The sequence below is a fragment of the Herpailurus yagouaroundi genome, unplaced genomic scaffold (assembly GCF_014898765.1).
Source record: "Herpailurus yagouaroundi ecotype Mexico unplaced genomic scaffold, PumYag 28, whole genome shotgun sequence".
In the NCBI taxonomy this organism is placed as follows: Eukaryota; Metazoa; Chordata; class Mammalia; order Carnivora; family Felidae; genus Herpailurus; species Herpailurus yagouaroundi.
Genome location: NW_024412376.1, coordinates 155,649,610 through 155,675,017, shown reverse-complemented (window position 1 = coordinate 155,675,017; position 25,408 = coordinate 155,649,610). Strand labels below are relative to the sequence as shown.

The 25,408-nt window shown below is 40.5% G+C and overlaps 1 long non-coding RNA gene across 1 annotated transcript in view; it reads right to left on the bottom strand.

The window, feature by feature from the left end:
* The window catches only part of LOC121037878 (uncharacterized), a 62,306-nt gene that overhangs the window by 21,735 nt on the left and 15,163 nt on the right, over positions 1 to 25,408 (bottom strand). Inside the window, exon 2 of the long non-coding RNA XR_005794044.1 lies at positions 16,904 to 17,080. This is a non-coding gene — a long non-coding RNA (uncharacterized LOC121037878). The remainder of the gene's footprint in view (positions 1 to 16,903; positions 17,081 to 25,408) is intronic.

The window sequence follows — 25,408 nt, the reverse complement described above, 5'->3', positions numbered from 1 at the left end:
TACCTGATGTTTTACTGTGAACAAATCTCCATCCTATTGATATATCTCTGGACCCTTATCTTGAAGGACTAGAGTCTTCCATTGATGAATGCACCATAATTAGTTTAATCAATATACACAGGATTTAAAATTTATGTTACATAAGCTCTGTATTATGTTCACTAAAATGAAAAGAGCAAACTAAACAGACACCATAAATACTGTCTGTTTTACTTTTATTTTCTGCTTACTGAATCTCTCAGGAGTACCCTCTCCAGCAGTTCCAACAAAACGCATAGCTTTATTTGTTTTATTACCAATAAAATGCCTCCTCACAAGGCATTTTTATTGTATCTAGACTGTCATTTAAATGACCTATTTTTATGCCAGATTCTCTAATTGTGTCCCTGAGTAACCCACCTACCAGATGTATGTGCAAGGTACATTTCTCAAGGTTGTAAAAATATATATAGGGAAGTAAAGTCATGTAGACTATCTTGGTAAACCTTAAGAAAATGTTAAGACACTGTGTCAGTTAGTTACCTACTGCCACATAACAAATTATCCTAAAATTTAGTGGCTTAATGCAACAAACATTTATTACCGCATAATTTCTGCGGGTCAGGAATCAGCCTTGGCTCAGCAATTTCCTCTGGCTCGGATCTCTTACGAGGCTGTAGTCAAGGTGTGGGCCAGGTTTGAAGTCATCTCAAAACTCAACTGAGAGGCCGATCCGTCTTTGTTTTTTTTTTTTTAATTTACACCCAAATTAGTTAGTGTATAGTACAGCAATGATTTCAGGAGTAGATTCCTTAATGCCTTTTACCATTTAGCCCATCCCCCCTCCCACACCCCCTCCAGGAACCCTCTGTTTGTTCTCCATATTTAAGGGTCTGTTACGTTTTGTCCCCCTCCCTGTTTTTATATTATTTTTGTTTCCCTTCCCTTATGTTCATCTGTTTTGTCTCTTAAAGTCCTCATATGAGTGAAGTCATATGATATTTGTCTTTCTCTGACTGACTAATTTCGCTTAGCTTAATACCCTCCAGTTCCATCCACATAGTTGCAAATCGCAAGATTTCATTCTTTTTGATTACCGAGTAATACTCCATTGTGTATATATATATATACCACATCTTCTTTATCCATTCATCCATCGATGGACATCTGGGCTCTTTCCATACTTTGGCTATAAACATTGGGTGAAGAAATGGGCAAAAGACATGAATAGACACTTCTCCAATGAAAACATCCAGATGGCCAACTGACACATGAAAAAAATGCTCAACATCACTCATCATCAGGGAAATACAAATCAAAACCACAATGAGATACCACCTTACACCTGTCAGAATGGCTAACATTAACAACTCAGGCAACAACAGATGTTGGCGAGGATGCGGAGAAAGAGGATCTCTTTTGCATTGTTGGTGGGAATGCAAGCTGGTGCAGCCACTCTGGAAAACAGTATGGAGGTTCCTCAAAAAACTAAAAATCGAACTACCCTACGACCCAGCAATTGCACTACTAGGCATTTGTCCAAGGGATACAAGTGTGCTGTTTTGAAGGGACATATGCACCCTGATCTGTTTTTAAGCTCATTCAGGTAGTTGACAAGAGTTGGTTTCTCATTAGTTGTTGCACTGGGACCTCCCTTAGTCCTTGTTTGACTTCTAGAGTGCAGCTCACGGCCAGGCAGCTGATTTTACCAGAGTGAGGAAGTGGGTGTAAGAGGGAGTACACATAAGACAGAAGCCACAGTTCTTTATAGGTAGAGTTGCCATATTTAGCAAATAAAAATACATGACACCCAAAGCAGTGTTAAGAGGGAAATTTATAGCTGTATATGTGTGCATTAAAATAGAGGAATAATCTCAGAACTAGGAAAAGAAGAACTAAACCCAAAACTAGCAGAAGGAAGAAAATAATAAGGGTTAGAGCAGAAATCAGTGGAATAAAAGAATAGAAAAACAAAGGGAAAAGACAACAGAATGAATAGTGGATTCTTCAAAATGATTGACAAAATTACAAAACTTTAGCTAGTTTAAGAAAAATAGAAGACTCAAATCAGAAATGAAGGACAGGACCTTTCAACCAATTTTATAGAAATAAAAAATTATCAGAGAATACCATGAACAATTGTATACCAACAGTTTTGATAACCTAGATGAAATGGACCATGTCCTAGAAACACACAACCTACCAGACTAAATCATGAAGAAATAGAAAATCTGAACAGACTTATAATGAGTAAGGAAATTGAACTAGTAACCAAATACCTTCCAACAAAGAAAAGCTCAGGACCAGATGGCTTCACTGATGAATTCTAGCCAAACATCTAAAGAAAAATTAACACCAATCTTCTTCAAACTCTCCCAAAAAATTAAAGAGGAAGGAATGCTTCCAAACTCTCTTATAAGGCCAGCATTACCCTGTACCAGAGCCAAAGATACTCCCAGAAAGAAAAAAAAAAAACTATACACCAATATCCCTGATGAATATTAATGCAAAATTCCTCAACAAAATACTAACAAATAGAAGTTAACAGACATTTAAAAGACTATAGACCATAACCAAATGGGATTTATTCCTGGAATGCAAGAATGGTTCAATGTATGAAAACCAATAAATGTAATACACGACATTAACAGAAAAGGGGGGAGGAAAAAGCATTTGACAAAATTCAACACCTTTTCATGATAAAAAAGAAAAAAAAACACTCAGTAAACTAGGCACAGAAAGAAACTACTTCAAAATTATAAAAGCCATGTATGAAAACCCATAGCTAACATCACAGTCGTAAAATCTTTTCCTCCAAGATCAGGAATAAGATACAGAAGACTATTTTGTCCCTGCTATTCAACATACTACAGGAAGTCTCAGCCAGCACCGTTAAGCAAAAAAAAGGAATAAAAGATATGCAAACTGGAAAGGCAGAAGTAAAATAGCCTCTGTTTTCAGATGACATGATCTTATAATTAGAAAACCCCAAAGGTTCCACAAAAAAAATTGCTGGATGCAAAGTAAACATACAAAAATCAGTTATGTTTCTATCTACTAACAATGGATAATCTGGAAAGGAAATTGAGAAAACAATTCCATTTATAATAGCATCAAAAAGAATAAAATTCCTAGGAATAAAATTAACCAAGAGATCTTCCAGTTAAAATTAAATTTCAGATAAATATAGAATAGTTCTTAGTTTAAGTGTGTCCCAAATATTGCATGGGGCATACTGACACTAAAAAATTATTCCATGTTTATTTGAAATTCAGATTTCTTCTCTAAGAGGCAAAATTGTTTAAAACCCCATGTTCATGTATAATTAAGAACTAATTATTAGTAACTATGAGTTATTTAAGGATTACAAAAACTTGTTTTTTATAAACCAGAAATGGCTACATTTTTGTACCGAAAACTTGAATTTATTACTCTCTCATGCCATCTGGGTACAAAACTTATAAGTTCTTTCAGAGAACTTTCTTTCAAGAAAGAAACTTTCTTTCAAGAAGAAACTTTCAAAGAAAGTTCTCTGAAAGAACTTATGTAAATAATTGAAATTCCTGTAATTTGAAAGGACCAACTGTTTTCATCCGTGGCGTATCAGCATTGTCTTAAATTGGTTATGGCTTTCAGTTTCTACTATCTCTGACAGTTAAAATGATAAATTACTGTAAGTTTAGGAATTCTAATAGACTTTGTTAAGGACTCTGGTAAACCTCAGATTGTGTAGCGGTATACATATCTTAAATATATTCTAGAACAGATAGGGCTGGGAGAATTAAATGAAGGTGATCAAAAGACACAAACTTCCAGTTACAAGGTAAGTAAGTACTGGAAATGTAATGTCCAGCATGACGACTATAGTTAACCCTGCCGTATGGCATATTTCGTGAAGGTTGCTAACAGAGGAAATCCTAGAAGCTCTCATCACAAGACAAAAAAAACAATGTTTTCCTTTTTTTTTTTTTTTTTTTTTTTTGTCCTAACTCCCAAGTCTATGATGCTAAAGACCCAGCTGGTCCTCACCATACACTGTATGTCCTTGTATTCATGAGAACAAATGCTAAAGCCAATACCTCTGTAATCCAACACTCACCCTTCTCTCTGTATTTATTCCTAGAGTGTAATCTCTGTTGTCATAGATTTATTTTTTAACTAAAAAGTAGGATTAAGGGCCCCTGGGTGGCTCAGTCAGTTGAGCGTCCAACTTCGGCTCAGGTCATGATCTCATGGTTTGTGGGTTCGAGCCCCACTTTGGGCTCTGAGCTGACAGCTCTGAGCCCGGAGCTGCTTTGAATTCTCTGCGTCTCCCTCTCTCTGCCCCTCCCCTGCTCACACTCTGTCTCTCTCTCTCTCAAAAAAATAAATAAATAAATAAATACACATTAAAATAAATATATAAATAAATAAATAACATTAAAAGATAAAAAATAAAGTAAGATTAAATAGGGTGGGAGGGTTTCTTAGCCTCCCTAATAAGAATGACACATAAGAACCGTACATTTAGTGGCCCTAGTACCCTTGTGTATCTTCGAATCATTTTGCCATTCCATAAGCAGGAATGTGGTAAATATTTGTTATGTGTTGGTATTATGCTAATGGCTAAGAAAGAGGCCCAGAAATGTGACCTTCAACTGGTGGGACCGTACATCTGCAGTTCTGGGGACAGTCTATACTGATTATCCCAGTGTGGTTGTTTACAGCACTGTGCATTCCATTATCTCAAAAGATTTCTGGCTTGGATGATAACTTATATGGTCACCTCACCTGTAGTAGAACTTTAAGAAACTTTCAAACTCACTGGTAAGAATAGAAATACAAACTTGTAAAACAAATCCATTAATCCCTTTCTGTCTACAGTAGGCAGCTTCTAGAATGACTCCCAATGATCCCTGTCTCTTGGTACTCAGGTGGTTGGTCATTTCCTCCCTTAGAGTGTAGCTGGACCTAGTTCCTTTCTTCTAAAAAATTGAATTTAGCAAAAGTTATAAAAATTGAATAAAATATGTTTTTTTGGGATCAGTTTGCAGCCAATTAGGCGAATCATTCCAACTCACCATAGAGACATCAATGCAAACAATATACTCACGAATATAAACAATTTCCAAGCTTATCTGGGAGCATGTTAAAATGCAGTTTACGACATCAGCAAAATTGCATTAAATTTCTATTGCTGCTATAACAGATTACCACACTCTTAGTGGCTTGAAAGAACACAAATTTATTACCTAATATTTCTGGAGATCAGAAGTCTGGCATAGTTCGGCTATAGACTTGGCTACAATGATGATAACCACTACGTAGTAGCACTACATTTTCATGCTCAAGATTCTAAGGGATAATCCATTCCATGCTTTCCAGCTTCTAAAGGCCACCTGCATTCCTTGGCTCCTGGTCCCTTTCTGAAACTTCAAAGCCAGCAATGGCTCAGTGACTACTTCCCACAATGCATCACTCTGACCTCCTCTTCTGTCTCCCTCTTCCACTTTTAAGGATCTGATTATGTTGGATCCACCCCAATAACCCAGGATAATCTCCCTGGCTGAAGATCAGTTGATCTGTAAATTTAATTCCATCCAATACCTTAAATTCCCCTTTGTTTTGTAACCTAACATGCCTGCAGGTTCTATAACCTTGTAACCTAACATATATATAGGTTCTATAACTTGAACACTTGGGAGGGGGCATTATTCTGCCTACCACAACTGTGTTTTCCAAAGTGCATTTTGGGGAACATCAGTTCAGTGAGACAGTACATGAGGAAAGGGTTCATGAGGAAATATGTTTATGAGACGCTATAAACCATAGCTCAGTCTAGAAACATCACAAGGAAGTTTTACAATGAATAAAGCTGGCCAACTAACTGGAATATACAGCCCATTTTTTTTCTCAAAGTCACTGATAACATCCAAATGTTCCACAGAACGTTATGTCCGTGAACTGATACGGGACTTCTGAATTCTGGCTTCTGCTTGCCTCTAGCTCACTGTGCGATCCTGATCCAGTCCCACGGCTCCCTCTGCTAAATGAGGGGAGGGCATGGCTCAGATGTTATCTGCTCCACTATTCTGTTTCCTAAAATGACCAAAAGGTTTCCTTCCAAACCCAAGACTCTATGAACCCCTCCAGCAAATATTCATTGAACATTATGCTGCAGGTAGGAACTGAGTTCATTTCTGGGGGCAAAATAATAGAAAAATGAGGCCCTCTCCCCAAGGAAACAACTCTTTTTTTTAATGTTTCTTTATTTTTTAGAGGGAGAGAGAGACAGAGTGCAAGTGAGGGAGGGGCAGGGAGAGGGAGACACAGAATCTGAAACAAGGCTCCAGGCTCTGAGCTGTCAGCACAGAGTCTGACATGGGGCTTGAACCCACGAACCACGAGATCATGATCTGAGCCTGAGTCGGACTCCTAACCAACTGAGCCACCCAGATGTCCCTCAAGGAAATAACTCTTTAGTGAGAGACACAGTCATAAAAACAAAAATCCATGCAGCTCTTCTTTGATTTATGATGGGGTTATATTCTGATAAACCTACTGTAAGTTGAAAATATCCTAAGTCGACAATGCGTTTACTACATCTAACCTACTGAACATCATAGCTTAGCCTAGCCTACCTCAAACATGCTCAGAGCACTTACATTAGCCCATAGTTAGGCAAAATCATCTAACACAAAGCCTATTTGATAACACCGTGTTGAACAGTTCATATAATTTATTGAATACTGTATGAAAGTGAAAAACAGAATGGTTGCGTGGGCACAGAATGGTTGTCAGTGTAGGATCCAGCTGACCCTCATGATCGTGTGGCTGCCTCTGCCCAGCATCACAACAGAGCATGCACTGCATGTCACTAGCCCAGGAAAAGATCAAATTCAAAATATGAAGTATGGTTTCCACTGGGCATAGCTTTCACACCATGATAAAGTCAAAAAATTATAAGTCAAGGGGCACCTGGGTGGCTCAGTCATCTGAGCATCTGACTTTGGCTCAGGTCCTGATCTCTCAGTTCATGAGTTCAAGCCCCACGTGGGGCTTGCTGCTGACAGCCTGTCAGCGCAGAGCCCACTTTGGCTCCTCTGTCCCCCTCTGTCTGCCCCTCCCCTGCTTGCACCTGTCTGAAAACAAAAAAATATTTTTAAAAATTACAAGTCGAACCATGGTAAGTTGGGGTGCATATGTAACATGCCTGACAGATGCCCCAACAGAAGTAAATACAGAGTGCAGAAGCATCATGGAAAATGGGTGGTAAAGTCCACTGGAGATGGTGGGAGGTGATGGAATCTGCCTCTAAAGGACAGCAGGGGATGGGAAGAAGGCATGAGAGATCCTAAATAAGAGAGAACTTACTAAAATTCTGAAACTATATTTGTAATGTGCTTTCAGGAGATTCAGTTGGATCATTCAAGCCAAATGACTGGACTCGGATCCATAAGAAATGATCCTTTTCCATAATTAATATTACTGGCCAGTTTCTTGACCATATCACAGAGGGCACTACTTCCTGACATCATCAAGGCCCTTTGGGAAACATATGTAGAAGGAATCGCCCTGTTCCGGGAACAGCCTAGCCTTTCTTTGGCACTAAGGAAATAACAGATGTGATTTATTCAGGCTAAAAAATTTGCTCTAAATTATAGACCTTCCTTTGCATGTCTTAAGGGCTTTTTCATGTTTATTTTCAACAAGGGTGTATTATGTTTTCTCTGAGCCTTTTTGTCAATAGCGTGACAAAGAGAGCATGAGTGTTTCTAAATTACCTTTGCCTCTTGCATGACTAGAAGAAAAAGTTATGCAGGTTGGATATCTGTGCATTAACAAGAATACGGGAATACATTTATCGCTTTAATTTGGACCTATCCTTTTTTTTTTCTTTTTTTTACCAGTTCCATTTACAGTTGTGGGATTTTAATGGAAGGCCACCCATGTTTGGTTGTTATTGCCATTGTTTCTAAGAACAGTGGAAAGGAATCAAAAGGGCAAGGAGAAAATGTGTTCTTGTATAGAAAACTCAGCAAAATAAATAAACCAATGAACATAACAATGACAATACTTACCCAGAAGTTAGACCTCAAAAGAAGACCTTATGTATCTCCATGGAGATGGGGATAAAAATAAAACATGAGGGAGCTAACAGTTCTGAAACTGCTGCTTTGTGCCAAGTATTGTGTTACACACTTTCTTTATTTCAGCCCGAAGGCAATTCTTTGCAGTAGGGCTAACTCCTCTAAATCTAACCCTAGCAAGATTATCACACAAGTCTGTAAATGCAGTAGGTTCAAACCAACATTAACACTTGAAATATAAATCTTGCAGGCTCCCTGCATCCTTTCTACAGGATCTCTAAGATGCAGGAGTGCTTCACCTGACTCACAGCCGCCCTTCTCAAGCTCTGGACACTTACTCCATGAGGCCTGTTGCCCATGAAAACCCTTGAAGTTGGGAACTCACCTCAGTTCCCGTCTACTGGCTCTCTCCACAAGAAAACTGGTAATCCTAACAAGCATCTCACCCTATGAGGCTCCCAAAGTCATCAGACCTTAAATTGCAAAAAAGAAAAGAAAAGAAAAAAAAGAAAAGAAAAGAAAAGAAAAAAAGAAAAGAAAAGAAAAGAAAAGAAAGGAAAGGGAAAGGAAAGGAAAGGAAAAGAAAAGAAAAGAAAAGAAAAGAAAAGAAAAGAAAAGAAAAGAAAGAAAAGAAAAAAGAAAAGAAAAGAAAAGAAAAGAAAAGAAAAGAAAAGAAAAGGACTTGTTTTCTGTTGTCCTCATTATATTGTGAGCATGCTGAGCTCCATGCAGAGTGTGGGTAAGGACCACAGAGGTCCACCCCCTGTGTGTCTCACTTTGACTCCTGGGCACCAAAATTAACCTTCAGAGCCACAGTGCAAGCATCCCCTTCAATTTGTGACCACTGCCACCTTGAGATTGGACACAGCCTTGAGGCTAAGCTTAAAGACTCATCTGACCCAGACTCCTTATAAGCCTCACTCTCCCTTCTCCATACTCAAGCATCTGTAAAACCCTCTGCTCTCATTTCCCTTGGGCCAAAATGCCTCATGCCAAGTGATTCCTAGCATGACAGGCCCATGATTTCATCAGATACACAAAGACATCTCTGAGTTCCAACTTTCGCTCACATGGGGCTCCAGCTACAGACAAATGAAGCAACTCACTTTTTAAAGGCTAATAAATTGACCCAGCTGGTAAAGGTTGGAAATTGGAACCTCAGGTCTGCCTAACTTCAAGCCACACCATCTCAGAGAATGCACTGAACAGTTTATGCGGCACCCCTTCAAAGATTCTTTGGTTGTATCAAAGTTCTATTTTCCTTCTGACCTTCAGAGTATATCTCAGAGTTCAATCTAGGCTCTCCATTCAAGATTTGGAGGTCTGAAGCCCAGATAATTCAGGAATACATGCTCTCACTGATTTCTTGCTTGCACATCATCAATCAAGTGGAGGCATCCACTGAATTGATGTCCTACATATGTATCACTTTACAGAAGTTTTTGTCTTTCCCACTGGTTGTTTCATGGAAGCTCCGAAAGGTTGGAATTCATATCATCATGGGCCACAGACTCAAGCCCTGGTTGCCTATAAATTTTCACATCTTTTGGAGCTTTGGGGCAGAGTGAGGCAAGATGCCTATAACTCACAAGGAAAAGACAAGAAGACAGCCTCCAGCTAGCATCAAAGATGGCAGAGACAAGCTGATTTAGTCTGTGTCTCCTAAGAATATGGCTAACACATCTGCATGTGGTATGTCAGAAGTTAACAGTTCAACTTGAAGAAGAAAGTTGTTCTGGGGAAGACAATTTTTTACAATTCTATGTGAACTTCGTTGACAATGTATACTTTCAAAATATTCTGCAGGCACTGCATTGCCTGTTTCCTAGTGTTTCTTTGGTTTTCAAGAGAAAAAGGAAATTCTTCCAATTATATGAGCCAGGCTTGCCTTTGTTTCCTTGGAAGCCAAGCTTATTGAGGCAGGGATCCTGAATCCAGCAATCCTGAGAAACATTCTGCTCAAATCCAAATTAAGGCCAATTAAGTTAAAACCCGGCTTAAGACTTAATGCAAGAAGCCAAGGAGCCCAGCCTTGGGGTTCTAGACCATGCTTTTGTCAAGATGAGTTTCCAGAAAACACTTTTGTGTGGAAGAATGTCAGCTAATAAATCAAAAGGAAATACAGAATTGGATAATCACCATTGGTCAGCTGATAAGGGCAAGGATTATCAATGATGCTAAGACGTGTAGCCGAAAGATTGATGGGGAACTAGATATTGACCTGATGGCAAAGTATCACTCACAGGCTACAAGCTGGTGACAAAGGGAATGTAACTTTCCAGAGGTGGGGCCAAGCTACCACTGCCTCACTTGTCTCCTGAAGTGATTAAATATGCAGGACACAGCATCGTCCATGACATGTTCTCGACAAAATGTTGATCTTGGATCCACTCAGTGTTTAGTTCTAATTTTCAGCTTAGGCAGGACTTAGAGCAGAACAAGAAAGCTAACACCATGAGGAAGCAATCAGACAATTCAGAAAGAGAAACTTTCAACCGGACAATGAGCCCCAGTTTCCTGAAACTCCTCCACAAGTCAATGTCCTGGGGAAAAAAAAAAAATAGAGGGAGACTATAGGAGATTAAAAACGACTTAAGAAACACAAGAAACAATGTAATGTAGGGGCATTGATGGGATCCTCCTTGAAACAAACCAGCTGTAATATCTGGGGGCAATTAGAGAAATCTGAGAGTGAACTGGCTATTTGATGATCTGAAGAAATTATTATTAATTATATTAGGTGTGAAAATTCTGTGACTATTATGTAGAAAAATGACCTTTGCTTTTTAGAGATGTATGCTGAAGTTATTTGTGGTTGAAATGATACTGTGTCTGTAATTTCCTTTAGCTTTCAGCACAACCCACCAATGCGGTGGGTATATGTGGAAAATGTAAACAGTTGTTAAATCCACATAATGGGTAAATGAGGGTTCATTAAACTTCTTCCTCTCTACTGCTTCACACTTTCATAAATATTTTTTTTAAGTAAGCTCTATGCCCAAAGTGAGGCTTGAACTCAGGACCCTGAGATCAGGAATTGCATGCTCTACAGACTGAGCCAGCCTATTTTTAGAAATAGGAGCACTCTGCAGGGCTTTGGGCTCTGGAGGAGAGGCATTCGAGTTTCAGCAAGATTCTGCCTGCGGTTGCTTTGAAAGTTCAACGGACACATATTAGAAGGTGGAGGAGGGACCATAAAGTATCTTCCAAACTGAGACGTCACTTTGAGACCTGGAAACGAAGCAGGCAACTCCATTCCATTTACAGAGTTTTACTTAAGATAACTTACTGGGGCACCTGGTGGCTCAGTCGGTTGAGTGTCCGACTTCGGCTCAGGTCACCATCTCAAGGTTAGTGAATTTGAGCCCCGCATCCAGCTTGCTGCTGTCGGCACAGAGCCCACTTCAGATCTTCCGTCCCTCTCTCTCTCCTCTCTTCCTCCCCCACTTGCACCCCACTTACACCCCTTCTCTTAAAAATAAATAAAACATTCAAAAAGTTTTTCAAGTTAACTTACGGACCGAGGGGGTGGGGCAGGTGACAATCCAGCTGTTCTCCACAAAGTCAGGAACTTAGTCCACAGATTTTGTAGAACAAGGGCAGGTGCAGAAGTCACTGTAGTGAGGTCAAAGAGTTCACTATTTAACAGACCTCATGGTGCCATCCGTGTGCCGGAGCGGGGGAGGGGCAGAAACTATGTCATCTCTACTAGATATCTGAATAACTGTAGGAAAGATGAGAACAAGCCTCCCTGCATTCCGGTCAAGGCACACATTTACCTCCAAGGGGTCTGGAACGTGTAGCCCCAAGGGAGGTCACTGCTCTGGCACGAACAAGATGGAAGGCCAAAGATGGAGTCAGTGTTGCCAACACTCCTACATCAGGGAATCCTGGAATCTCGCTGCCCTGAGGGCCTCCCATACCAAGCAAGCATTTTACAGAGGAGAAATGGAACTCCAGACAGACAAAGTGACTTTCCCAAATCACGTGGGCAATCTTCCCGCTGCCTCCTCCACCCCATTTCCACTCTACCCAGCACAGTCCTGCAGCCTCTGAGGTTTGGGCCAAAGTGAGGAGTGGGGCTGGGCCTGTAGAAGTGCTGCCCTCAGCCTCACCCGGACTCACGGCTCAAAGCAGGGCTGGCGTGCAAGCACTTGCTAGGATAGCGGGTGACGGCGGGAAGGGTAACACAGCGTGTGAGAGCGGGCACCGAATGAGGAAGAGAAATGCTGAAATGCAGCTCCCTTTCTAGGACACTCACTTCACCTCCCCTTCACCAGTTTCTCCGTCTGTGAAATGGAACAACGATCCAAAGCGGGGACCTGGGAAAAGAATCTGCCGGTCACAGAGGATGGCACATAGTAAATGTCAAATAAATGCTATTTCTGTCTCCTTGCCTTTCCCTTAACCAAATGACGAGGATCGAGGCGTATGATGAAAAAAAGATGCAGGGTGTAGTGTTGCGTATCTTATTTAGCCGGGGACCATGTTGGAATTTCGGCTGTCCTGCTGTGGAAATTTTCTCACATTTTCTTTGCCTAGAGAAACATTTGGATATCAAAATATGGACCTCATATTAGCTCAGGAAACCAAAAAAAAAAAAAAAAAAAGTGTTGGGGGGAAGGTCTTCATTCTGTGGCTGCAATAAAGGTTTCCTTCTCTAGCGATAATCAACTCTGCATAATTAAAATCGCTCAGACTGCTGAACTAATTTTCAGACGGAGGTTTCTTCCTGTAGCAACACTTACAAGCAAAGTTTCTACTGTGAATGAATTTAATTGTGAGTCTAATTACAATTTTAATGAATATCTCCAGCCCTGCATGTAAACTTGCTCTCCAAGGCTTTGCTATCTGTTAGGGTATTTTAAGGTCTTTTCATTTTTAATATAAAGGAATGCGTTGGCAAAACGAACGTGTAGTAAAGAAATATTCTTTCTGGTTTAGTTTGGTTTTGTTTTGATGATCAAGTGAGAAAATGTAGAATGTCTGCTATTTTAAAGAGCCTTTTCAGTTTGGGTATTTCATCTTTAGTTTCTGTGTTAAGTGTTCTCTTTTCTTAAGGATGGAGAGAGCACCTTGCAACACTTATGCTCCGTTTGCAATTTGGCATGTATTATCTCGTTTCATGAATGTCCAGAAAATTAGAGTTCCAGTTTACCTTGGAGCTTCATCTATTCTGGAAATTCAAGGACATTTTATAAAGAAGCAGGAGAGAGGGAATGTAAAAAAAAAAAAAAAAAAATTCCTTCCTTCAAAATATATTGAAAAAGATATAGAACAGCCAAACCAAGTCACTTCAGTAATCAAAGATACCTTTCTTTTTTTTGTTGTTTATTTATTTTTGAGAAAGAGAGAGTGAGAGACAGAGTGTGAGTGGGGAGAGGCAGAGAGAGAGAGGGAGACCCAGAATCCGAAGCAGGCTCCAGGCGCTGAGCTGTCAGCACCGAGCTGTCAGGGCTCGAACCCACGAACCGTGAGATCATGACCTGAGCCAAAGCCGGACACTTAAGCGACTGAGACACTCAGGGGCCCCTCAAAGATACTTCCAAAAAAAAAGAGAAAGAATAAACCAACAAAATGCCACTTGATTAAAGCCAACATTTTTTAGAATAGGGAAAAATGAACACCACCCAATATCCAACAACAGACCTCAGTGAAATAAAGTGTCATGTGTTTGAGGACAACTTAGGAACATGTTATTTTTCTCTCTTTTAACTTTTATTTGTATTACACAAATAATCTAGATTCATTTAAGGCAAATCATCAACTCTAGGTAATTAAAAAGATTCTTTTTAAATGTCGCCTGTGATATAACAACCTAATATTAAGTATTTTTATGTGTGTATATACCATAACTATCCATACATACACATAATACACACATTTATGCATGCATGTGTATGTACATCTATACTACACAAAAACCATTTCATATTGCATTTACTGCTCTGTAACCTGCTTTTATCATTTAAGAACATACTGTAAACAACTTTCCATGTCAATAATTATGCAACACCACAACAGGCCGCAAGAGCACAGCCCGAAGCCCATGTGAAGCCCTCTAGGCCACCAGCTTGCATTCACCTTTCTCCTGGCCAGATGGTTTGGAGCTTTCTCTTCTCTCTTGTTGCTCTTGTTGCCGCCCCCCCCCCACCTCCACCTAGAAGCCTCTTTCCCTGCCCTTTTGTCTTTACCCCTTTGGCTGCTAGAATGCCCCTCCTGTGTGTTGTCATAGAACTGGGGACTTACATCTGGCAGAATCTTGTCTGATCAGCTCGGGACTTAAATTCATGGGACAACTAGCTACTGATTCTAGGAGTTTCCATGAGCAGCTCTGTTCTTATCACTGTGGAAACCAAGTAAAGGTGACACCCCCAGGAATAAACCCAAATCACTTTGTAACCCCACTGCAGCTAGAAACCCACAGAAAGAGCACTATAATTTGCAATACTGGCCCCCAGCCTCTACCACCACCAGGAACTCCACCCCTGCGGCCCCTGTGGTCCCTGGATCCTGGATACATCTGTGCCATCCTCACAGCACGGATTCTTTGGGACCCCACATTTTGGGTACACTGGCTTCTAATTGACAGGCCGTCTGCAGATAGATTTTATGAAATTTTTTTGAAGTTTATTTATTTATTTTGAGAGACAGAGAGAGCAAGCAGGGGAGGGACAGAGAAAGAAGGAGAGGGAGAACCCCAAGCAGGCTCTGCACCGATGTGGGGCTTGAACTCACGAACCATGAAATCATGACCTGAGCCAAAACCAAGAGTCAGAAACTTAACTGACAGAGCCATCCAGGCACCCCTGCAGAGAGATTTTTGCTAACGTGAATGTACCAAAGCTATAAGGGAGTCTGGGGAAGAGACTTCTGGTTTCTACCTTAGGAGGAATAAACTCTACAGCGTGGAATCTTCCAAATAGATGAAGGGTGTTCAAAGGCTCTATATATACAAAAAGAGTCACTAATGTCTACCACTGCAGAAAAATTCCTAAACATCTCATCCTCCAGAAAAGGCTGCGTGGTGCATTTTCAAGACAAATGTTAATTCTAAGTTACAAGTGAAGATAGGTGGACCCCAAATGGTTTGGGTCCTTAAGATCTGGGGGAGTCTTTATTCTGGAAAACCACGGCTTTTAACTTTAAGCTCTAACCACCTCTCTTGTGGACTTGAGGTGCACCCAAATCCTCCCCACTTGCCTCTGTGTTTAACCTGATTGTGTGCTGTTGAGGGAAACAGTCTTTCCTAAATGCTCCTACTCCTTCCTCCTTGTGTTTATCTTGACCCTGACTTTCCCTCACCACTCCCTAAATGGCCATATGCAAGGGATCATTCTAGAACATGAGTGAAGAGAGCAGGCCACCCTAAACAATGGAGAGGACATGGGAAATTCCTTCCTAGAAACATTCCTTCCAGGCCCCTAAGAACACACAAGAATGGAAAAGGAGCTGGGGACTCAAACCCGGGTCTAGCTGGGTTCATGCTGTAGTGTGACGGGGTGAAAACACCAGAACAGAAATGAACACAGACAATGGCAAAAACACTTTCATAAAAGAACTTCCGTTTTATTAAATCACTTTGCTGCTCTCCTAAAACCATATAAATTCTAGGAGGGAGCCAGCAAGTTGTTTCTGGATGAGATTTTGATTCTTTTAAGGGTGAAAGTGAGCATAATAAAAACAGAGAAAAGAATAAATTAAGCTTTCCAAATCTAGGAAGGCCTGGGAAAGCAAACAAAGCAGCAAAAATGCAGGATGATTTGACCCCAGCCAACAATGTAGAAAATTTAGATGGGATTAAAAAATATATATCAAGATAAAAAGTAGCAAACATCACTAACGTCACAAATTTCCAAGCAACCGAAATCCGAAATAATAAACCGAAATAATAATAATAAAAAAAGTCAGCAACTGTTGTATATGTGGACAATAAGAAAAGCCCAGCTGTGGGCTTTATTTCCGCTATGGCTAAAAGGAGTAAGGGGCTTCATGGAGAAACTGAACAGAGACCAATCAAGGGGTCCAGATGGCATAAATCCTTAGGTCTTAAAAACAAAAAATTAGATAATAAACTTACTGAATCATTGTCATTCTCTTTGTAGGTCAAATAGCAGTACAGTCCCTAAATGCCTTTTATTCAAAGGGGTTTTGTTTTGTTTTTCTTTTCCAGTCTTTTAATATGGGTTGAGGGAAATTTTTCCCGAATGAGACACAGTACGTGCCAATCACCAGCGTCCCAACCGAGATCCAAATCCAGAAAAATTATACAACTTAACATGCCGTCAGGGTAAAGCTTCAAAAAGTGATAATGAGATTTCTCCAAGTTGGACCAGTTTCCAGGTTCTCAGGGAAGGCTGCTTTTTCCATGCGGCGCATCGTTAGCTCACACACGGGACTATACACAGGACAACATTGGTTGGAAGGAACCAGCCTTGGTGTCAGGGTATCTGGGGTCAGTCCTCTCTCCCCATCCACGAGCTGGGTGACCTTGGGTGAGTAAATTAACCTCTCTGAGTCTTGTCATCCTGAACTATGAAACCCGGAAAATCAGGCCTATTGTGTCACTCATGTGGAATTTAAAAGTTATAAAATGCCATGAAAACATAAGCTAATGTTATCATTTTTGACTGTTACTATTCTGAGAAAAATCCTGAGATTCTGGGAGCAAGGAGAATGATGTTTAGCCCATGCCAGGCACTCTAAAACTTATGCTGGAAAAAATGTTTTGAAATTATAAAAGATAATACTGATTACATTTATGGTAAATTTAAGACATCATAGTGGGGAAAACTATCATTGATTATCTACTGTGTACCTGACCCTATGCTTAGAGCTTTACATACATACATTACCTGGGCTTTAATCCAATGAAGTTGAATGATATCCCAGCCCCATCCTTCCAAAAGGAGAACTCGGGCTCAGAGAGACTGAGTTGCGTGTCCAAGGTCTCATCAGTGGGTGGTTTGGGGAGGTAGGGTCCCACCAGGAGGTCTGAATCCAGAATCTGCCCATTTCAGTGACATCAGGCCCTAGCATGAAAGGCAGAAAGATCAACAAGGCCAGTGGAAAACCTTGTATTGATCACATCAATGGAAAGTCAATTAAAATGGAGAATCATCAAAATGATGCATGTAAACTGTACATATTTTTACTTTCATTTAATATACATAATATTAATTCATTTAATAAAATCAATGTTTGAAAGTTGAATAGAAAAAGAAACACAGGTTTTGGAGCATATTTTTGAAGCATGTACGTTTTTTGTATGTCATAACATAGTTGACTAGCAATTCAATATAACAAACTCCTCCCAGGGCCGCTTTGGCTTCTGAATGATGAGATTTGGCCTCTAGGTTTGATATCACACATCCTTTTCCCTGTATTCTTCGTTTTTTGACTTGTCTGTTTCTGTCATAGCCTGAAGGACTTCTTCCCTGATTCTAAGTTTATACTGCAATAAATAGAAATCATTAGTTCATTGTTATATATCATCTGTCTGTAAATCATTGGAACCGCCAATTTGTCTGGGATAGGTTACTAAACCATGTTCTTAATTATTGTCTTGTAGTTCAGAGTTTTTCCAATACTGTCAACCTCAGGCAACATTTTTCCCTTCTCTGAGATTTAGTAAATGTCGAACTGGGAGTTTCACTCCCCACTAACTGCTACTTTGGGGGGAAAAAAGAAAAAAGATCTCCTTTAATGTTAACAATTTTTAATGATTGTATGTAACCTCTATTCTTGTCTTTTGTTTCTCCTAAAATGAAACTCCAATATTATTTTTAAAAACATTTCATAGCCCCTTGATCCCTACCTTGGAACAAAGAAATGCATTCTGTTATAAAAACCTGGCGCTTATTTAAATCACTTTCTTTATTCATAACCAAAACATTCTATAACACAGGCTTTCAAAGTTTTTGCCAGTAATACAAGGCAAAAGAAATTTTACAACAGTTAGAAATTTCCTATCACGTATAACATACATGCCACACTCACACATACATACATAGAAGAACAATTCTCATGAAATGCCTTCACAGCACACAATGCACACTGATATTTTCCATTCTGCTTTATTCTATTTCATTTTTTAAAATCTTTCTCCCAGTAAATTTTATGATCCTCCCCCACTAGAATCAAGACCACAATTTGAAAAACATTGATAAGGAATTAGGTTTCCAGATGTCTATTGTCTCTTTTTTTTTAACTCTTTTTAATGTTTATTTATTTTTGAAAGAGAGAGAGCACAAGCAGGGAGGGGCACAGAGAGAGGGAGACACAGAATCCGAAGTGGGCCTTATACTGACAGCCTGGTACAGGGCTCGAACTCACGAACCGTGAGATTATGATCTGAGCTGACGTCGGACGCCACCCAGGCACCCCCAGATGTCTATTTTCTTCAAGTGTTTCCTCACAGAATGAATAAATTCATGGGGCAAAAAAAATATCAATTTATAGAATAATTCAGGGTCTGTCAACACTGATTTTTGTGAAGAGTTCCTATCTCGAAAAAAACAATTTATATCTCTTAAATCTTGGAGACTTTTACTTTTGCCACTAATAAAAAGTCAGAATTTGGAATTCCAGAAGCATTGCCATGGGCAGCTGCTGAGAATCTTTGCTGGGACTTCATACATACTGGCACTCGCTTCACCTTTTCTACCATGGTTTCTGGAAAACACCTTATAATTTAGAACTGTTTCAACTCTATTGGAGAGTTTTTCCCTAAGAAAATTTTCCCTATTGATAAGTGACTTTAACTCCTCTGTAAATTTTCAAGCAGCAGATTGATCCACAGGTAATTTGTGCACTCCAGGGCCCAATGCCTGGGTAGCACGGCTTTTTCCTACGTAAAAGTCATCCATCAACTGCTGTAAAGCTTTCAGAGAGGCCAATCTTTTGGTGCAGGGCCAAGGCCTTTTCTGTAACTATTGGTCCACAAATCGGCATTCTGTGTATTTTTTCTTGCATGAGAAAACACCAATAATCTATCAGCTCTGATAATTAGTTTTAGGATTTGTTTTTAAAGTAGAATAAGAATTTAAACATACTTGGAAAGCCATATGATTAGAGTCCTTCTAGATGCTACAGAGTTCCCCTAAACTTTTACAATTATCTTACCACATGTCATTTGATTCTAGTTCCTTCTTAAGCAGCATTCCCTAAAATCTAAATTATTCAACTGGATTTTCATAGAAACAACCCTTTTTATTATTTTCACATCCATAATGTATTGGCTTATGTAACATTTAATTACATCATACGATGATAATAATAAGTGGACATCGTGTACACAAAATTAGAGAAAGTATAACTGACTCCTTTTTTCAATGTTTACTTATTTATTTTTGAGACAGAGGGTGTGAGGTGGGGGAGGGATAGAAGGAGAGGGTGACAGAGAATCCCAAGCAGGCTCCCCGCTGTCAGCACAGAGCTCAATGCAGGGTTCAAACTCAGGAGTCATGAGATCATGACCTGAGCCAAAACTAAGAGTTGGACACATAACCAACTGAGCCACCCAAGTGCTCCCAACTGACTCTTGATAAGCATACAACTCAGGTGGGAGAATTAGTGCATCTAGACTCCAGCAAGAGGTCTACTGGCAATGAGCATTCAGAATGTGGTTTGCAGAAGAAATGGAAAGCATTGGGCAATCCAAGAGTAGGTTAAGAAGATATGGGTTAAGAGAGCTTCTCTGTCCCACAGTAAAGGAACAAAGCCATGTGGGAAGAGGTCAAGAAGATCCTAAGACAAGGGGCACCTGTGTGGTTCAGTCGGTTGAGCAAACAACTTTGGCTCAGGTCCTGATCTCACAACTCGTGAGTTCAAGCCCTGTAATGAGCTCACTGCTGTCAGCACGGAACCTGCTTTGGATCCTCATCGTCCTCTCTCTGCCCCTTCCCTTCTCTCTCTCTCTCTTTCTCTCTCTCTCAAATAAATAAACATGAAAAAAAAATCCTTAAGATTCTTTCGAAGAAGAAGAAGAAGAAAAAGAAGAAGAAGAAGAAGAAGGATGTCCCAAAAGAATTAAAGTCTTGCCACTTAGGAGGTGCAAGCCCAGGGTATTAAGGGTTAGGGGAGAAAGGGGGTGTGAAATAAAGAAAGATACTGAACATCACAGTACAGTGCGGCACATAGCTGGCAACTCAAGAGGCAGGTTTACTCACCTTGCAAGATTTCTCTGGAAAGTTCGCGAAGACAAACTACATCTCTGGGCAACCCAAAAAAGGGCAAAAAGAGTTGAAATTTATTGACCCTGCTCCTCTCTCTAATCTGCTGGCTTCCACTAGTGCAGGGTCACCCCACATTGAGTTGATTCCTCTATACCTCAAGTGCATCTTCTAGCCCCTCAGCATCCAATCAAGAAACCAGATCCCATATCCAAACAGTAGGACTTTTCAGCCTCAGCCTCAGAAGTTTGAAAGGGGAGGGGCTTAGCATGTGATGCATAAAGGTAATGCAAGTCCGGGGCTTCAGTTCAGACTCCAACCAGCTCAGGGATCTCATAAGGATGCCAGCGAAGGAGGGGATGACATTATCCAGAAAGTGTGCAACCACATGGGAAAGAAGGGGGTGCTCAAGAGAATCTGAGAAGGCACAGAAGGTTTATGCCCAACACAGGAAGCTTGACAGAGAAAGCTTTGCATTTTAAAGGACAGAGAATCGGAGTAAGGATGTTCCAGGTAGAAGGAATGGTGCATTTTAAAAGACCCAATGGGAGGAGGAGGGAGCTAAACATGATAAACTGGGTGGCTCAGTCAGTTAAGCAACCGACTTTGGCTCAGGTCATGCTCTCACAGTTCCTGAGTTGGAGCTCCACATGGGGCTCTCTGCTGTCAGCGTGGAGCCTGCTTGGAATTCTCTGTCCCCCTCTCTCTCTGATTCTCTCTCTCTCTTTTTCTCTTCTCTCTCTCTCTCTCAAAAATAAATAATTAAAAAAAATTTTAAGACCCAATGGGAGGAAATAGTATGACTTTTTTAATGGAGTGCAAACAGTAACATGCGGCTGGCATATGGGGAAGTATCAGAGAATGAGAGCAGAAGAAAAACTCAGCAGGTCAGATGATGGCAGCCCCATCACACTACTGATTTCCAAAGAGCACACTGTCAGCTGAAACCCCCTGTCTCGTTATCTTTTCCCCACATCCAGACCCAACTAGCACCCAGCCATCCTGATTCCTAGTTCTCATCCACTACTCTACGTGCCCACTAGTGAATACCCTCCCCAAGACAGGGGCGCTTGGGGAAAAGATGGAATACAGATAAGGCTTAGAGAAAATAAAAACTGTTCATTTCTCCCAAATAGTGCAGCCTACATATTTCACAGAATTAATGTTGACAGAATCCACAGAGTTTAGGGAAAAGCAAGAGCCAGAGCTCATATGATTTCTTCCAGCCATTTCAGAGCTCGCAATTTCTCTGCCATTGGTAACCTACCGTGGAGAATTCATTTCATGCCTGTCTACTCTGGTAAAACCTTGGAATGAATTGAATTGTTACAAAAAGGTGAAAATTAGGAATGCCAAGAGTCATTTGATGCAGCTAATTAGCAGTCATCATATCTGCAGTTTTGCACGTGCTCCTGACTTTCTTTACCTGTAAACTTAGTTTCTGAAGTTGGGTCTGATCAAAGAATTGTGAGAAACCCCTTTGCCTGTTGTCAAGGAAAAGGTCTTATCTCTTTACACTGGAGCATTAGAGAAAAATATTCACTTTCAAGTGATCTTTCTGTTATTGGAATTATTTTGATCAAACTAAAAACCTGTAAGCTAGAATTTAGTTCAACTACATGCTGGGTGCAGAGGATAGAGAAATGAAAGAAATGGAACTGCCCTTCCAGTGGCTTCCACTGCATGTAGATTAATGCTCCTCTATTTTACTACAATAAGAAAAGTTTGGGGGGAGAGGGGGAAGACCAAGCTCCTTGTGTGGGTGGGCGATGTCCTACCTCTCTGACCTTATTTCCATGTATGTTCCCATCACTCAACATACCGCCTTAGTGGTCAGCTCTCATTGTTTCGAACCCATCATGCCTGCTTCCAACTCTAGGACTCTGCATTTGCTGTTCCCACTGCCTAGAATGCTCTCTTCCCCCCTCCCGTACCCCAAGGTCTTCACAAAACTTCATTCCTTCATGAACTCATATATCAGATTGAAATTCACCTTCTCAACAAGTCCTTCCTTGACCCACATGTATCATTTAAGATCTTTTCAGCAACAAGTAACAAAGAAGACCCAACCAGAAATAGTGAAAACAAAGCTTCACACAACATATAGCACAAGGGAAGGATAGTTCTGTGGTTGGATAAGTCATTGGCATTGGGACTTCATCAAAGACCTAGGTCCTTTCCAACTTTCCACTCTGAGACTTCAAGATGCCAAAAACGCTCCCTTTGGGGTCACAAGTTCTATACATCATGAGGACACAATTGTGTTCACTGAAGAAGATAGACATTTTTCTCTATGCAGTTCTGATGAGCAAGAAAAATCTATATTGGAGGCCTCCCAGCTGCCAACTCTCTGACCACACTGGCCAGGACTTAGTTTTACTCAAACTAATCACTGGCAAGAAGGAAAAGACAACCATGACGGACATTGGGAGGGCTCTGGGGCAAGGTCATATTCTTATGATGACCAGAGGGTAAGCACCCAGAGAAAATCAAAGTTGTGCCAGCAAGAACAAGGAGGAAGGCTGGGGTTGGAGCAGGAATGGCTATTAAAAGACAATCAGAGGGGATGAATCACTGGAATCTACTCCTGAAATCATTGTTGCACTATATACTAACTTGGATGTAGATTTAAAAATTAATTAATTAATTAATTTAAAAAGGTAAATAAATAAATAAATAAATAAGTAAAGGACATTCAGTAGTGACTACAACATCCAATGTTACATAGCCCCAGGCACTCACTCTTTAGCACAAGGAAGCTTTACATTTCTATATGGAACTGAGTTCTATCTCATATTTCTCTTGTCCACTTATTCATTTATTATCTGATACACCCATGCAAATGTAAGCTGCAGGAGGACAAAGGTGTTGACCATTGCCTCACAAGGCTATTCCTGGCACCAGAAAAATGCCTGACACATAGTGGCACACAAAGAATATTATTGAATGAGCGCATGCATGAATGTACCCATGTACGTACCTGTTCTGCCTTTGTACCCTTTGTGGTAGTTTGGTATTCAACTTGACAATCAGAAAAACCCACCAAAACTAAAGCAGTTTGATAACCATGACCTTGGGAGATGGTCACTGAGCTCATAGAACCCGTCTTTCCTGATTTCAACAAACCTTCACAGGAACTCAAAACAGAGTGCAACATATTTCTCCTACATTTTTCACTTTCTCCAGGATTTTCTGATTCCATGATGATACCATTCCCCATCCAGAAGCCCAAGGAAGAATCTGTGATATCTTCCCCATTTCTCCTTCTCCCTTATCCACCCCCACATCCAACAATCAAGCCCTGAAGAACTTGAAAATCCATCCCTCCTCTCAATTCTCACTGTCACTCTCTCAGTTAGGTCATGTGAAATAAATTCTAATATCCTTGCCAACTCAACTTTATATGATGCTTTGACTCCTATTTCCTTATTTTCCAGGACTCAGCATTAAAACACAGCTATCAGAAAGGGATTGAGTTCATTATCATTTTGAATTACCATAATATCAAGAACATACTTCATTTCTGCTTTTTCTATCCTCACTAAGGTTACATTTGAGAGGACAAGGAGGAAGAGAAGACAGTTTAAGCTGTTACTTTAATTGGCCATTTCTTAGCAGTGGAAGAAAAGGTAGAACATAGCTCAGGGTTTTTTAGCTTGATACTCAGCCAATTGTGCAGAGTCCAATCCTGTAAAAAATCCATCAATATATAAAATAAATGAAACAAAGAGAGTCCAACATCTTTTATGATTTGGGGATGTTAGCCATGGAGAACTTTTTGCTTTCAAACATATATCATAATTATTGAGATGATGTTAAAAGAAAATTTATGGACAACATGTGATACCTCCTTTGGTCTCCCAATCAGAAAATTCCATCTATCCTCTGAATTCCCAGAACACTTGATATGGTACATTCATTCTCATCCTCTCTAGTACGTGTTAAATTATTTCTAACTGTATTAAATCTCCCCTACTCACCTGTGAGCTCACTGAAGGCAAAGCCTAAGTGTATTAGGGAGTCTTAACTCATTGGGGTCACATACATGAAATGATCATTCTCTTTTCCAATCACTGCTTTCAGCCATACTCTGTTGAAGCCCTGTCTTCCATCCCTTGATGATGATTGGGTAGAATACATCACTTCGTGGTTACTTTCAGTAATTAAAAGTCCTTTCTATTTTAAAATTTCAATTTCATCTCGGATACAAAACTACCCTCCTCCGTCCTATGGGATGGACACACGGTTTGAAAGAAATTGAGGGAGAGGGTGTTTGATCTAATTTTTCACTTCCTCCCTCTTCTCCCTCAAGACAGACCCTTAGCTCTTCAATAGTTGGGACTAGAGAAGAGATGGGGGGAACAGGAAAGGGGTAAAGGTTTCCTTACTCAACTAACATGGTTGAATCCTCTCATTTGATTTGCTGCTTTTAACCAGAAAACCACCCTTTATGTGGTGGGTGTTTATGTGCTGACTCTCCTAAGTGGCTCCCTCCAGGGCCCTGTGAAGTCTCCCCTTCTGTGAAGCACAGATCTCTTCCATGGGAAACATGGATTGCCTCTCTGGCCCCCCACTCAGCTCCCACTGGTGTTGCAGTCTCCCTATCAGTAAACAGCCTGAGTTGATCCATCCCAGCTTGCTGTGCAGCATCTTCTCAATCTCCAGGAAAACTACAACATGGGGCATGCCAATGATGAGAGTGCTGATTGCCCGGTTGTCAGCCTTTCCTAAGCCTTGCCAACTCATTCCCATTCCTTTTTCTCCTACTCAAGAGGCAGCCCCACTACCAAAGAACAGATCTAACTAAGGACCAAGATGACCATTACCGCTTCTTATGGCTAGCCCCAATCCTACAAGGGACTCTGGTGATTCCTATCATTTGACTTTGAGGGGGAAGGTGGGGATAGTCACTTCTCACCTGAACACTCTCCATCAGCACAACCCATAGGCTCTCTCCCTTCTACCTCCCCATCCTCTCCTTTATAGTCTGGGTAAGGAACCAGGGAGGGGTTTTGGTGAGGTCTGTCTTGTCCCCTGTGAGGAGTGCTAGCAGCTCTTTTTAGGTTGATGGAACCGCTGCCTCTTTGCCTTCCACTCTGGACTTGAGGTAGTTCTTCTACAGCCACAGGATGAAGTGCTGCTCAATATCCTCTCCCACAGTATAAATCTTCTCCTACTGCATAACAG